Source organism: Macaca nemestrina, chromosome 7 (genome assembly GCF_043159975.1).
Source record: "Macaca nemestrina isolate mMacNem1 chromosome 7, mMacNem.hap1, whole genome shotgun sequence".
In the NCBI taxonomy this organism is placed as follows: Eukaryota; Metazoa; Chordata; class Mammalia; order Primates; family Cercopithecidae; genus Macaca; species Macaca nemestrina.
In genome coordinates, this window is record NC_092131.1 from 174094644 (window position 1) to 174107642 (window position 12999).

At 37.8% G+C, this 12999-nt stretch overlaps 1 protein-coding gene across 1 annotated transcript in view; it reads left to right on the forward strand.

The window, feature by feature from the left end:
* Window positions 1-12999, forward strand: part of LOC105499091 (nuclear pore associated protein 1) — a 564120-nt gene that overhangs the window by 213158 nt on the left and 337963 nt on the right. Inside the window, exons 32-35 of the mRNA XM_071099379.1 lie at window positions 405-624; window positions 9192-9258; window positions 11319-11425; window positions 12274-12345. The gene's annotated coding sequence lies outside the window, so the exon portion shown is untranslated. The remainder of the gene's footprint in view (window positions 1-404; window positions 625-9191; window positions 9259-11318; window positions 11426-12273; window positions 12346-12999) is intronic.

Here is a 12999-nt window from a genome sequence, read left to right on the forward strand (position 1 = left end):
TAGTGTGAAAGTGACAAATTATTTTCCAAATTTAAAGGAAAGTTAAGGTTTTATAGGGAAACAAATAGAGGTAAAAATATTTTTAATCCTTCTTTTTCTGACAATTGTGTTCTGCTCTTACAAATAGAAAGCTCTCCTTTCATTATTTTATAATATAGTGAGTTCATCAGGCACATGTATGAAAATTGTATAGTAAAGGTAGGTTTGTGTCTACTTGGTTGGTTCATTCGACTTAGACACATCATTTACTTTATCTCAAAGGGTTATTTTTTAAGCCTTGGTTTTGTACAACATGTAATGGCGTCAGTCTTTGTGCAATATTAAATCTTCATTCAAGTAACTTTACTTTGTGTCTCTGCCTTTGTTTCTGCATTGCTCCTGTACTTCTGTGAACCGTATTTCAGTGAGTAATGATGACAATAGCAGCCATGCCGTCTCCCATTCTTACCACCGGATGTGAAGAAATTCTAGATGCAATCCAGCCAATCTGTACTCGACTCTCAGTTCCATCTTCTCAACTCACAGTGTCTTCCAAAGTCCATGCCACACCACAGCCTGGAAAATCTCCCAAAGCAGTGTCTTGAGGCAATGGTAGAGCTCATGTCACAGCATTGTATGTCTCAGGTATCACTGTCCTTCACTGTTTGATATAGTCTCTCTTACAAACCATTGTTCCATACACTTTGCCCCTTTTGTGTTTGTTTATACGTGTGGTATGGCATGTCTTAACCTCACAGTGAGGGTATTAGCATAGAGTTTTGCATATCTAGAGGTGTGGATCATTGGGAAGCATCTTAGAACCTACCTGCCACATCAGGTCCTGTCTAATCTGTATCAGTTTTCTGGGTCCTCACTTATTTTTTTAACCTTGATCCTAGTGAAAAGAACTTGTCAGGTGTTCCATAGGATGTATCACAATATGGATTTGTTATATTTTTTCATCATTTGACTAAGATTAAACATTAATTTATTCACATATTTATCTAATGTTGAAGACAAAAATCCTGAACAATATATTATTTAGAAATACAAATTTAGAAAATAATAAAGAAGAATGAGGCTGAGCACGGTGGCTCATGCCTATAATCCCAGCAATTTGGGAAGCTGAGGTGGGTGGATCACTTGAGGCCAGGAGTTTGAGCCCAGCCTAACTAACATGATGAAACCCCATCTCTACTAAAAATACAAAAATTAGCCGGGTGTGGTGGTACACACCTGAACGTTTCTTATATTCTGGGTAATAGTCTTCTAACAGTTATATGACTTGGGAATATCTTCTTCCATTATTTCAGTTGTCTTGATGGTGCACTTTGCATCTTAAAAGGTATTGATCCACATGAAGTTCAATGCATCTATTTTTTTTTCTGTCACTTGCACTTTTGTGTCACATGTTAGAATCCATTGTTTCACATAAGGCCATGAAAACCTATTCCTGTGTTCTCTTCTGTGGGATTTTTAGTTTTAGCTCTTACAGTTAGCCACGTATTCTATTTTGAGTCAAATGCAGATATGGTACAGGAAGAGTTAAACTTCCATGTGGATATCCATTTCTCCCAGCAACATTTGTCGAGAAACTATTTTTTCATCTTGAATCAACTTTTCAACCTTGAAAATAAGTTTGGCCTATATATAAAGATTGATTTTGGCGTGCTCAACTCCATTCTATTGGCTTGTGTGTCTTTCCTTACGTTATGTGAGTTTTCCGTGGATGCTGTTTGTAGGTTTAGCAAGTTTTCTTCTATGCCTAACTTTCCCAGAGCTTTTATCATGAATGGGTTTGGAATTTGTCAAATACCTATTCTGCATCTTTAGAGGTGACCATGAGTCTTTTTAAAAAATTCTATTACTATAGTTTATAACACCAGTTGTTTTTGTATGTTTAACCAAACTTACATTGCAAGGATAAATAGTTTTGCTCCTAGTGTATAATCCTTTTTATATGTTACTAGTTAATTTTGATAGTACTTCCTTGATACTTTTTACCTATTTCATAGTGGTCTGTAATTTTCCTTTCTGGAAATGTCTTTGAGTAGCTGTGGTGTCAGGGAACACTGTTTTCATACAGTGTGTTGGGAAAGGTTCTCTACTCGTCTGATTTTATTGATTGTTATTAATGCTGAAAGGCTTGAATAACACAGCAGTGAAGTCATCTTGACCTGGACAGAAACTGAATCCTTACAAGAATTCTAGGAGCTTGGAAGGGGATCCTTTGCCAGGTGAACCTTCCCTTGAACTCTCTGCCAGGTATCTGACCCAGAGAAACTGTAAGTACTATGTAGGGCTGGGTTTGAAAGTCTGAACTGTGTAGTAATATGTTATACAACGATCAATCGGTAATATGCCTGACAGTAAATGTAATGTGGTATCTTCGATTAGATCCTTGAACAGAAAAATGACATTAGTGGAAAACCTGGTAAAATATGAAGAAAATCTATTTCAGTTAATAGTTTTGTACCACTGTCAATTTCTGAGTTTTCATAAATATGCTATGGTGATATAAGGTGTTCACATTTCAGGAAGCTGTAGGATATATGAAACTCTATTATCTTTACTACTTTCTGTAAAACTAAAACTATGATAAAAACATTTCTTAAAATGTAATATTCAGGTACCAAAAAATAAAACAGCAATAACAAAGACAGATTTAAACCACAGTAAAGCCAAAGATCAGAGGATGAATGGAGATGTAGGGAGACTATGGCAAAGTAGCTTGCCTTATTATACCCCATTCCTACGCAGGGCACCTGCTTCAGAAAGACACCGTCAGGCTCCAGGGACACTCATCCATTTTCTTCTTCCGATCAGACCATTATCCAGTTACCAATTCCTGTGTTCGTAACCACTTTTCCAAGGAAAGATGCCTTTCTCACATATGTTAGAAGGCCCTGTTTGCAGGCACTTTCTGGCAGTGTCTTTGTAGGATCTCAGTATAAAGACATTTTAGAAGACATGACTTCCAGACATTAGAAGAGAAGATTGAGAAGCACCAGTGATGGGGAACATATATATTTCTGCATTAAGCGTGTTTTCTTAGTACAGATTCCTTTTTTTCCCCAAGTTTTGAAAGAATACGATGCCTTAAGCCTTTGAGAAAACACTGTGATAATTCAGTTTTCTTCGTCATGCAGACTCCATCATGAATTTATGGGACCACACATTCTCTTGACACTCACGTCATGGATCTGTATTGTCCTTTGGTACGTTAATCTGTTCTCATGATGCTAATAAAGACATACTTAAGACTGGGTAATTTATAAAGGAAAGAGGTTTAATTGGCTCACAGTTTCACATGGTCTGGGAGGCCTCACCATCATGGCAGAAGGAGAATGAGGAGCAAAGTCACATCCTACATAATGGCAGACAGGAGAACTTGTGCAGGGGAACTCCCATTTATAAAACCATCAAATCTTGTGAGACTTATTTACTACCATGAGAAGAGTATGGGGAAAACTGTTCCCATGATTCCATTTTCTTTACCTGGCCCTGCCCTTGACACATGGGGATTATTACAATTTCAGGTGAGATTTGGGTGGGGACACAATGAAACCATTTCAAGTGACAAGCCCAAAAGCCACAGAGTAGACATTATCATGGAAGAAAGTTAACTAGATATGAAAAAAGTTTATAATCATGGAGCTGTAGATTAATTCCTGCTCAAAAAGATGTGGAAATGAACCTTTGGACATCAGATGTATGAAGGTGAGGCATGTTAGTGATACAGTGTGTGTTATGCAGAGGTGGAAATAGCCTAATAGAAAAAAGGAACAAACAGCAAGTACAACATACCCCAGCCCACCTTCCTGTGATCTAAGAGATGGACACAAGGTGAGTGCTGACTGCAAATGTGCTGGCTAAACAAAGATCCCCACAGCAGGGGGACTGTCCCCTCTTCCCCAACACAGCTCCCTGTTCACAGGCCACACCACTTTCTAGAGGAGCACCAGGGATGTTCCGGAAGCCATGCCCACAAAGCATACTAAGCCATGGGACTGCATACTACGCTCCCAAGGACATCTGCAAAGTCAAGACTCTTGCGTTTTCAGACCGTGACCATGGGCTACATTCTCCACACCATATTCATAGCTTCAGCGAGAAAACAAACTCCTGGGTCCTGGAGACCTAGAGTGAGAGACGCAGCTGACCTTGACCATATTTGTCACTTCTGGGAAGTTTGTAGCAGTAATTCAGGTGCTATTATTTGGGGCATTATAATTCAGTAAACCTTCATACGCCTCTAATCTTACAGTTCACCCCATAGGAAAGAACCGTTTCATTTACATTGGCGATCTTAAGTCATGGAGGTTTGCTCTTTTTATTTCATTATAACAGGAGTTTCTATAAAGTAAGTAACTTGTACAATCCCATTTTCCTCTTCATTTCAATGCACACATCTGGTCTATTATGATGTGTACTGTGAAGATCATCCATGGATAAATTCTTGAGGGAAAAAAAAAATCACCAACTGGCAGGCAGGCCAGGAAGGAGAGAGAGGTAGATTGTAGAAGGACAGACTCATCTCTAGGTGGCAAGATGGTCGATGAGCTCTGAGTGCTCAGGGTTAAGACTGGAAAAGTGATAGACATGAAACTCTGCTACCATGATGTCCCAGGCACAGAGGACACAGTGCTGAGCACTAAGCTGGCAAACATTACTATGGTAGCCTGGAAAATAGGATTTGTATTGAGTCTGGATTGGCCACCAGAATTCTCAGAAAGATGCCACTGAAATCACCCCATCATCTGACCATGTCCTTAGGCAAGAACCCAACGCTGTCTCCGCCCTCTAGTCTGAATAAAGGGTGTATGACTCCTCTACTGGAGATTAGGGCTTCCTGTTCACTCATTTAAGCCCTAGTAGAAGCTGAAACTCTCAGTGCAAATATGGTCAACATTCTAAATTATACACTGTGTGAGTTTCTTCTTCATTCAGTTCACTCTTTGGGGAACACCAAAGCCTGTTTCATTTTCTAAGTATCAACAAGTGGAGCTGAGAAGTAACAAGTGGTCAGAGCAAAGCATTCCATGAAAACTGCAATGCACGTGCATCTCCATTCCCTGCTTACAGTGAGATTCATATGATCCTCATTCATGGGATACGAAGGATAAAAGGGGAGGGAGAAAGAGATAAATATGTCGTTGATCTGGATGAAGAATCAGATTTGGAAAGCAACTTAGAATAATCTCTGCTTATATTTCTAAAATTAAGCCAAAAAGTCTCAAGGTAACAGAATTTTCTGTCTTCAGAGAGCAGCACTCTGCTGGAAACTGGGTCCTGGATGTTTACAGTGTGCCTCTCAATGGGATACTTATTTATCCTGTTGGATACCCCGAAGCATAAGTCTTTGACGCAGCATCCTTCTCACAGGATATTTGTTTACACTGTCAGACACCCTTGTGGCACTTGTTGGACCTGTGTCCACTCCATTCCCACCAAGGCAGCCACTGTCTAGGAGAGCTCTGAGTTGGAAAAAAGTTGAGTTCACATGTGCTGGTCACCTGAGACACGAGGAAGCAACTCAACAAAGCAAAGGTATTTCTTGCAGGTGAGGATCACTGGGCACCGTTGTAGGGTCTAACTGACACATTAGGTCTTCTCCAGTCTGCAAGTTTCATAGTCTCCACTTATTTTTCTTGACCTTGACCCTTTTGAAATGTACAGGTCAGATATTTTGTATTTTGTAAGATTTCCCACAATATGGATTTGTCTCATGATTTGTCATGATTAAATTAGGGACATGTATACATTAAACAACTGTCATCTAAGTTTGAAGACAAGAAGAACTAAACATTATGGATATTAGAAATATAAACAGAGATAAATATAACACCAATTAGAGGATAGCAAATAATTTCACAGTCATAGCGACCTTCAGTGATTAAGGAACATGATTAAGCTCAGGAGATCCGTTAACGGCCATGAACACATTGCTCATGTTCTATTTTATAAGGTCAGCAGTGACTTTAAATAAAAAGAAGCCTTATACATTTAACAATTGTTTGGGGTTTACAGAATTGTTTTAAATGTAGTACATAGATTTTCCACATATCCCACTACAGTTGCTCTTTTTATTAACTTCTTAATGTAGGACATTTGTCACAATTAACCAATTTTAAACAGTATCATTAACTACTCTTTATACTTGATTCAGATTTTCTTATGTTTCACTTAATGTTTAATTTCTGTTCCAGGATCTCACCCAGGATACCTCAGCACGGTTGGGTATCATGTCTCCTTAGACTTCTCTGACTGTCACACTTTCTTAGAATTTTCTAGTTTTTGATTACATTGACATTCCTAATGTGGGATTTCTCTGAGGTTTTTTTCATGATAAGACTAGATTTGTGGGTTTGGGAGAGGAAGATGACAGAGGAAAGGTGCCATTCTCCTCACATCATACCAAGGACACAGGCTCTCAACAGGCTTTATCATTACTAATGTTAATTTGATCACCTAGATGAAGTCATTTTTATGAAATTATCACACAGTGTGAAATTATTATTATTTTTCCTTTTCCCCATGGAATGTTTCAGAACAAAGTCACTAACACAACACACATTTAAGAAGTGGGGAGTCATGGGCCAAGCACGATGGCTCATGCCTGTAATCCCAACACTGTGGGAGGCTAAGGCAGGTGGATCACCTGAGGTCAGGAGTTTGAGACCAGCCTGGCCAACATGGCGAAACCTCTAAAAATACAAAAATTAGCTAGGCACAGTGCACGTGCGTGTACTCCCAGCTACTCGGGAGGCTGAGGCAGGAGAATCACTTGAACCTGGAAGGCAGAGGTTGAGGTGAGCTCAGATCATGCCACTGCACTCCAGCCTGTGCAACAGGGCGAGACTCCAGACTCTATCTCAAACAAAAAAAAAAAAAATGTGGGGATGCATGATCTACCTTCTTATTGGCAGAATGTCTACAAATTTATTTGAACCCTCAACCATAGACATGTGTGTATTCTATTACATATTTATTCATTTTTACATAAATTATTTATATCATCATGTAAACATGGATTTTTATTTTATACTTTACATATGCTAATTTATTTGATTGCTCAAATTGTTGCATGGTTGGCTATTGGAAGGTTTTTTAGTTGTCCCTGGTATAATTTTGAAATACCCACATAATTAAGGTTCAGTGTTGTATGGTTGGTTGGTTTTGTTGTTGTTCAGCATTTTCTTTTCTTTAACCACTACTAGGTGCTCCAGGCTAACTGTATAATTGTGTAGTTTCTGCTAATGTTTCCAATACCATATGATCTAATCCAGCACCACATGAATGATGTATGTAGTCTCTTACTCTCCCTGTGAAGAAGTTGATGCTGGTCTCTTAATCATACTGCCTGAACATACATGCAAAGTGGTTTTAGAACAGGTAACTTATACCCCAATGGGAAACAATTTTACCAAGTAAAGTACAGCACTTAGGGATAAATACGTTGGCTTTTAGCCTCAGCATGTCCACTTATTACCCAAGTTACTTAGGTCCATTGCTTTCCCCCACTTTCTTTAGTGAGGTTGTTCCATACATTCATTACATAGTTATATTATTTTTGGGGACATTCTTCCTTGGAAACCCTCTACCTACTAAATAAGGTTTTATGTTTGCATTATTTAGTACACTCTTTGTGTTATAAAGTTCTTCAGGATTCAGAAAACATTATTATGTATCCACCAATACAGTATCAGAGAGAGTGATTTCACTACCCCAAAGAAACCTCCTGTATTTCACTGATTCCACATTTCTCTCTCCCAAGCCCCCTGTTACCACCAGACTCTTTGCTATCACTATACTTTTTTCCTTTTCCAGAGAGTCATATAGGTAGAATTACACAGTATTTTGCCTTTTCCAGCTTGTATTTTTTCACATAGCAATATACCTTTTAGATTTTTGAAGTATATATCATGTTTTTTAGACTTCGCATCCCCTATTGTTGCAGGACAGGTGAGCCCCAAATTTGGGGTTTCAACTGGCAGGGTTCTTGGCTTTGCCCAGGAAAGTATTTATGGGCAAGCCAGTGGTGATAGATGGCAGTCTTTTATTGAACAGTACTGCTCCTTTAAGAGCAGGGCTAACTCATAGGCGTTGCATCAGTTGGTAACCTATGGGTTCTTATCAACTATCTTTACACTAAGGTAAAACTACTTTCAATTACATGGAAGTTGAGGGGTGGACCAATGAAACTTAATGGGCAGGTGATTCAGAACTTTCCAGGACAGGAGCAGTAACTTCTGGGTTGTTGCCATGGAAAGAGGTGGTAAATTCCTGGTTGTTGGCATGGAATTTGTAAACAGTCATGGCGCTGGAGGGAATGTCTCATGCCGGTGAGCAGTGAGGACAACCAGGGATCCCTTTGTCTTCTTTTGCCGGTTTCTTCGCTAGATGCTGTCTGGACCAGATCTCATCTTGAACAGCAGGATTGTGACTAGAAAACAACTTGCCAGTCTCCTGCCTCATAATGGCAGAAGGCATTGAGTGTCTTTTCCTGTGATTCGGATATGACTGTAGCTTTTATGGAGAATTGGGTATTTGAATAATTTCCATTTTTGATGGAGATATATGCCCTTTTATTTTTGAGCTCTTAAGAAGTTGCCGTATATTATTGACAATAGACCATTATCACCTATAAAACTTGCAAATACTTGCTTTTTAATTTAACTTTTAAGTTTCAGGGTATATGTGCACATTTGTTACATAGGTAAACTTGTGTCATGGTGGTTTGTTGTAGATTATTTCATCACCAATGTACTAAAGCCTAGTACCCATTAGTTATCTTTTCTGATCCTCTCTCGCCTCCCACCCTCTGATAAACCTCAGTGTGTGGTGTTCCCCACTGTGTGTTTATATGTTCTTGTCATTTACCTCCCACTTATAAGGGAAAAAACTTGGTATTTGGTTTTCTGTTCCTGCATTAGTTTGGTAAGGATAATAGCCTCCAGCTCCATCCATTTTCGTGTAAAAGACATGATATTTTTTATGGCTGCATAGTATTCCGTGGTGTGTATGTTCCACATTTTCTTTATGCAGTCCACCATTGATGGGCATTTAGGTTGATTCCACATTCTTGCTATTGTGAATAGTGCTGCAAGGAACCTATGCATGCGTGTGTCTTCTTCACAGGACACTTTTTATTTCTTTGGGTATATGCTCAGTAATGGGATTGCTGGGTTAAATGATATTTCTGTTTTTAGGTCTTCTTGTAGTCTCCACACTGCCTTCCACAATGGTTGAACTAATTTAGACGTCCAGTGACGGCGTGTAAGTAATTCCTTTTTCCACATCCTTGCCAGTATCTATTTCTTGACTATTTAATAATAGCCATTCTGACTGGTGTTAGATGGTATCACATTGTGATTTTTAATTGCATTTCTTTCAGGATCGGTGAGGTTGAGCTTTTCTTCATATGATTGTTAGCCACATATATATCTTCTGTTGAAAGTGTCTGTTCGTGTCCTTTGCCCTCTTTTTTTATGGAGTTGGTTTTTTCTTCTTGAACATTTGTTTAAGTTCCTTATAGATGCTGCATATTAGACTTTGGTCATATGCATAGGTTGCAAAACTTTTCTCCCATTCTGTAGGTTGTCTGTTCATTCTGTAGATAGTTTGTCTGTTCATTCTGTAGATAGTTTTCTTTTGCTGTGCAGAAGCCCTTAAGTTTAATTAGGTTTCATTTGCCAATTTTTGCTTTTGTTTGCAAATATTTGCTCCCATTCTTTGGGTGTCTTTATTTTTGTTGGTGCAGTGTGAATCACAAAAGTTTCACATTCTAATGAGGTTTAATATGCCTGATTTTTCTTCTTCCCTTTTGCTTTCGGCATCATATCTTAGAAAAGATTGTTTAACCTAAGACCGCGAAGATGTATTCCTGTGTTATTTCCTACATTTTGGGCCTGTTTAGCTATTATATATAGATATATGATCCTTTTGAGTCACTTACATTTTCAGTGTGAGGCAGGAGTTCGACTTGCATGGAATATGCACTTGCTTAGAAATATTTTATTAAAAATATTTATCCATGTATAATTTATTTGGTGACATTATAAAATTATTTCACTATAAATGTATGTATTCATTTTTGAGCATTATATTCTATTACATTGATCAACATCTATATTCTTATACTAGTACCATAAATCTTGATTGCTATTACTTTGCAGTGAGTTTTGAAGTCAGGAAGTATGTATCTCCCATGCCAACCTTTTTTCTTCTTTCTCAAAATAATTTAGGCTAGTCTGGGTCTATTGCATTATATATGAACTTTAGATAAGCTTTGTGAATTTAGAGGAAGGAAGTGTCACCTGGGATTTTGATAGAGGTTGCATTAAATCTATAGATCCATTTGGAAAATATTGTCAGCCTAACAAAATTAACATTTATAAGTAATGAATAGTCAAAGTTTTTTTCCGTTGTTTTTCAAAATGTTTTCTATAGTTTTTGTGTATATATCTTACACTTAATTTGATAAACTTATTTTTGATTTCATCTCAAATGGAACATTCTGAGATTTTTGTTTTAGATTATTAATTGCTAGCATATAGAAATTCAGAAGATTTTATGTATTCACCTTGTATACTGCAAGTTTGTTGAACTCATTTCTAAATTCTAAACATATTTGAATAGAGTCCTTTAGAAGTTTTATACATAAAATCACGTCATATGCCAACAGAGAGAGTTTGACTTCCTTTCCATACTGGAAGCCTCATATTTACTTTTCTAGACTAACTGCCATGTCTGTATCCTCTAGTACAATGTTGAAAACAAGTGTCAAGAGTGGAAATCCGTGTCTTGTTTCTAATCTTGAAAAATTAGTGAACGTTTCAGATAACTTATGATGATAGAGTAGGTTTTCATGGATCCCCTTTAAAAGGGAGACAGTTCCCTTAACTGCCTCATTTGCTGCATATTTTTCTCATAGGGAGTTGGAGAATTCTCAAGTGCCTATGCATCTTCTGAGATGATTATGTGGTTTTTCTTCTTTAGTATATGAATACAGTGCATAGCACTAGTTGTATGTTGAACCACATTTTGCTTTCCTGAGGTAAATACCCTTGATATAGTATACAATACTTTTTACATGTTTCTGGTTTGTTTTACTAAAATTTCCTTGATGATTTTTGCCCTGTATTCATAAGGTATATTGTTCTTCATTTTCCCTATTTGAAATGTCTTTGTCTGGCTGCAGTATCAGGGTAAACTAACTCAGTATACAATGGGAAATCATGTTTTCTCCACTTTTTTGGAATAATTTGTAATAAATTAGTATTAGTTGTTTAAATGATTACAATAATTCACTGATGAATTCTTCTTGATGAGGTCAGAGAGGTTAATCCTAAGAATAGTTACATGAGCTTGGAAGGAGACCCTTCCCCAGCTGAGCCTTAGCCTGGGCCATCACCTACATCTGGACTGAAGACCCAGAGAAACTGTGAGTAATATGTGTGTGGTTTTGAACCACTAAGATGTATAGTAGTCTATTATGCACCAAGTCTTAAGTAATATACCTGACAATAATTGCAATGTGGTATTCTAGATTAGGTCTTGGAACAGATAAATGTATCATTATTAGAAATTCTGGTAAAATATGAAGGAAGTCTGTAGATCAGTTAATAGTTTTGAAACACAGTGAAATTCTTAGTTTTCATGAATATACTATAGTTGTAATAGTAACATTTTAGTTAGCTGAAGGGTATATGAAACTGTCTGTTCTACCTGTGTATCTTTTTGTAAATCTGCAATTATTTCAAAATAAATTTGTTTTCTAAAATTATTATATCTTTAAAAAGAAAACAAAGACATAAGCAAAAATCTGTGGCTTCCAGAGATGAGTGGGTACATAGGAAGAGAATAGAAAATGAGCATTTTTAATCTAGTCGCCTTTCCAAACCCAGGTGCACCTGCTTTGGGAAGGCACCATCAAGCTCTACGGACTGTCATCCTTTTTCTCCTTCTCTGTTACCCAGTCACCAGTTGGAGTGTCAGCAACCACTTGTTCAGAAAAAGCTGCCTTTCCTTCACATATCCAGAAAGCCCCATGTGCAGACATCACTGAGCAGTGTATATTCAGGATCCCATTGAAGCATTTTTGGGAGATATGACTCAGATATTAGAAGCCAAGAATTAGAAATTTCAGTGACAGGGAACATAAATCATATTTCTGCATTCAGGATAGTGTTTTCTTGGTACAGGGATTTCTTCTTCAAGTAATCGAAAGACAACTGTACCTTCAAACCTTTCAGAAAAATATGTCCTAATTTAGTTCTTTTCATTCTACAGACTCCATCAGGAATTGTTTGGGACCATGCATTCTGTTGCCCACTGCCAACCCGAAAGCCACCAAGGTAGCAGGTAAGCAGAGTACAACAAACGTTTCTTACAAATGGGTTTAGGCCAGACCCTACTTACAGAGACCTGAATGTGAATCTTTTACACAACAGGATTTTTGCAGTTGGATGCTAGTGAGTGGAGAAAGCAGATGACAAAGTGCTGAGCAGGGAGTTCCCAGACACACTCTAACTGCATGGAAATTGTGATTTCCCACATTACCTTAAACCAACAGTTCCTTAGAGGCTGGCCTGGACATCACAATTCTAAAAGAGATGCCATTTAAAAGAAACCAAATTCTAGACCAGATCATGAGGCAAATACCCAACACTTGGACTCCACACTCTAACCTGATTAGAAGTTGGAGTTCAGTGGAAGAATGTCTTGGATATTTGAGAACATGACTTTATGTGTATTTAATTTAGCCTTGCTGGAATTTAAAACTGTAGGGGAAAATTCAGTCAACCTCCTAAATTCTGTGAGTTTTTGTTTTTGTATGTGAGTTTCTGCATACACATAAAGAAACTCCCATCGTTTAGGAGGTTGACTGAATTTTGGGTATACAGAAATTCATACTTTATGTGTTTCTTCTTCTATCAGTGTATTCCTGAGGGAACACCAAAACCAGTCCCCAAATCCAAGTACCCAAATTAAGGCTGACCAGAGTAGCAAGGGGAC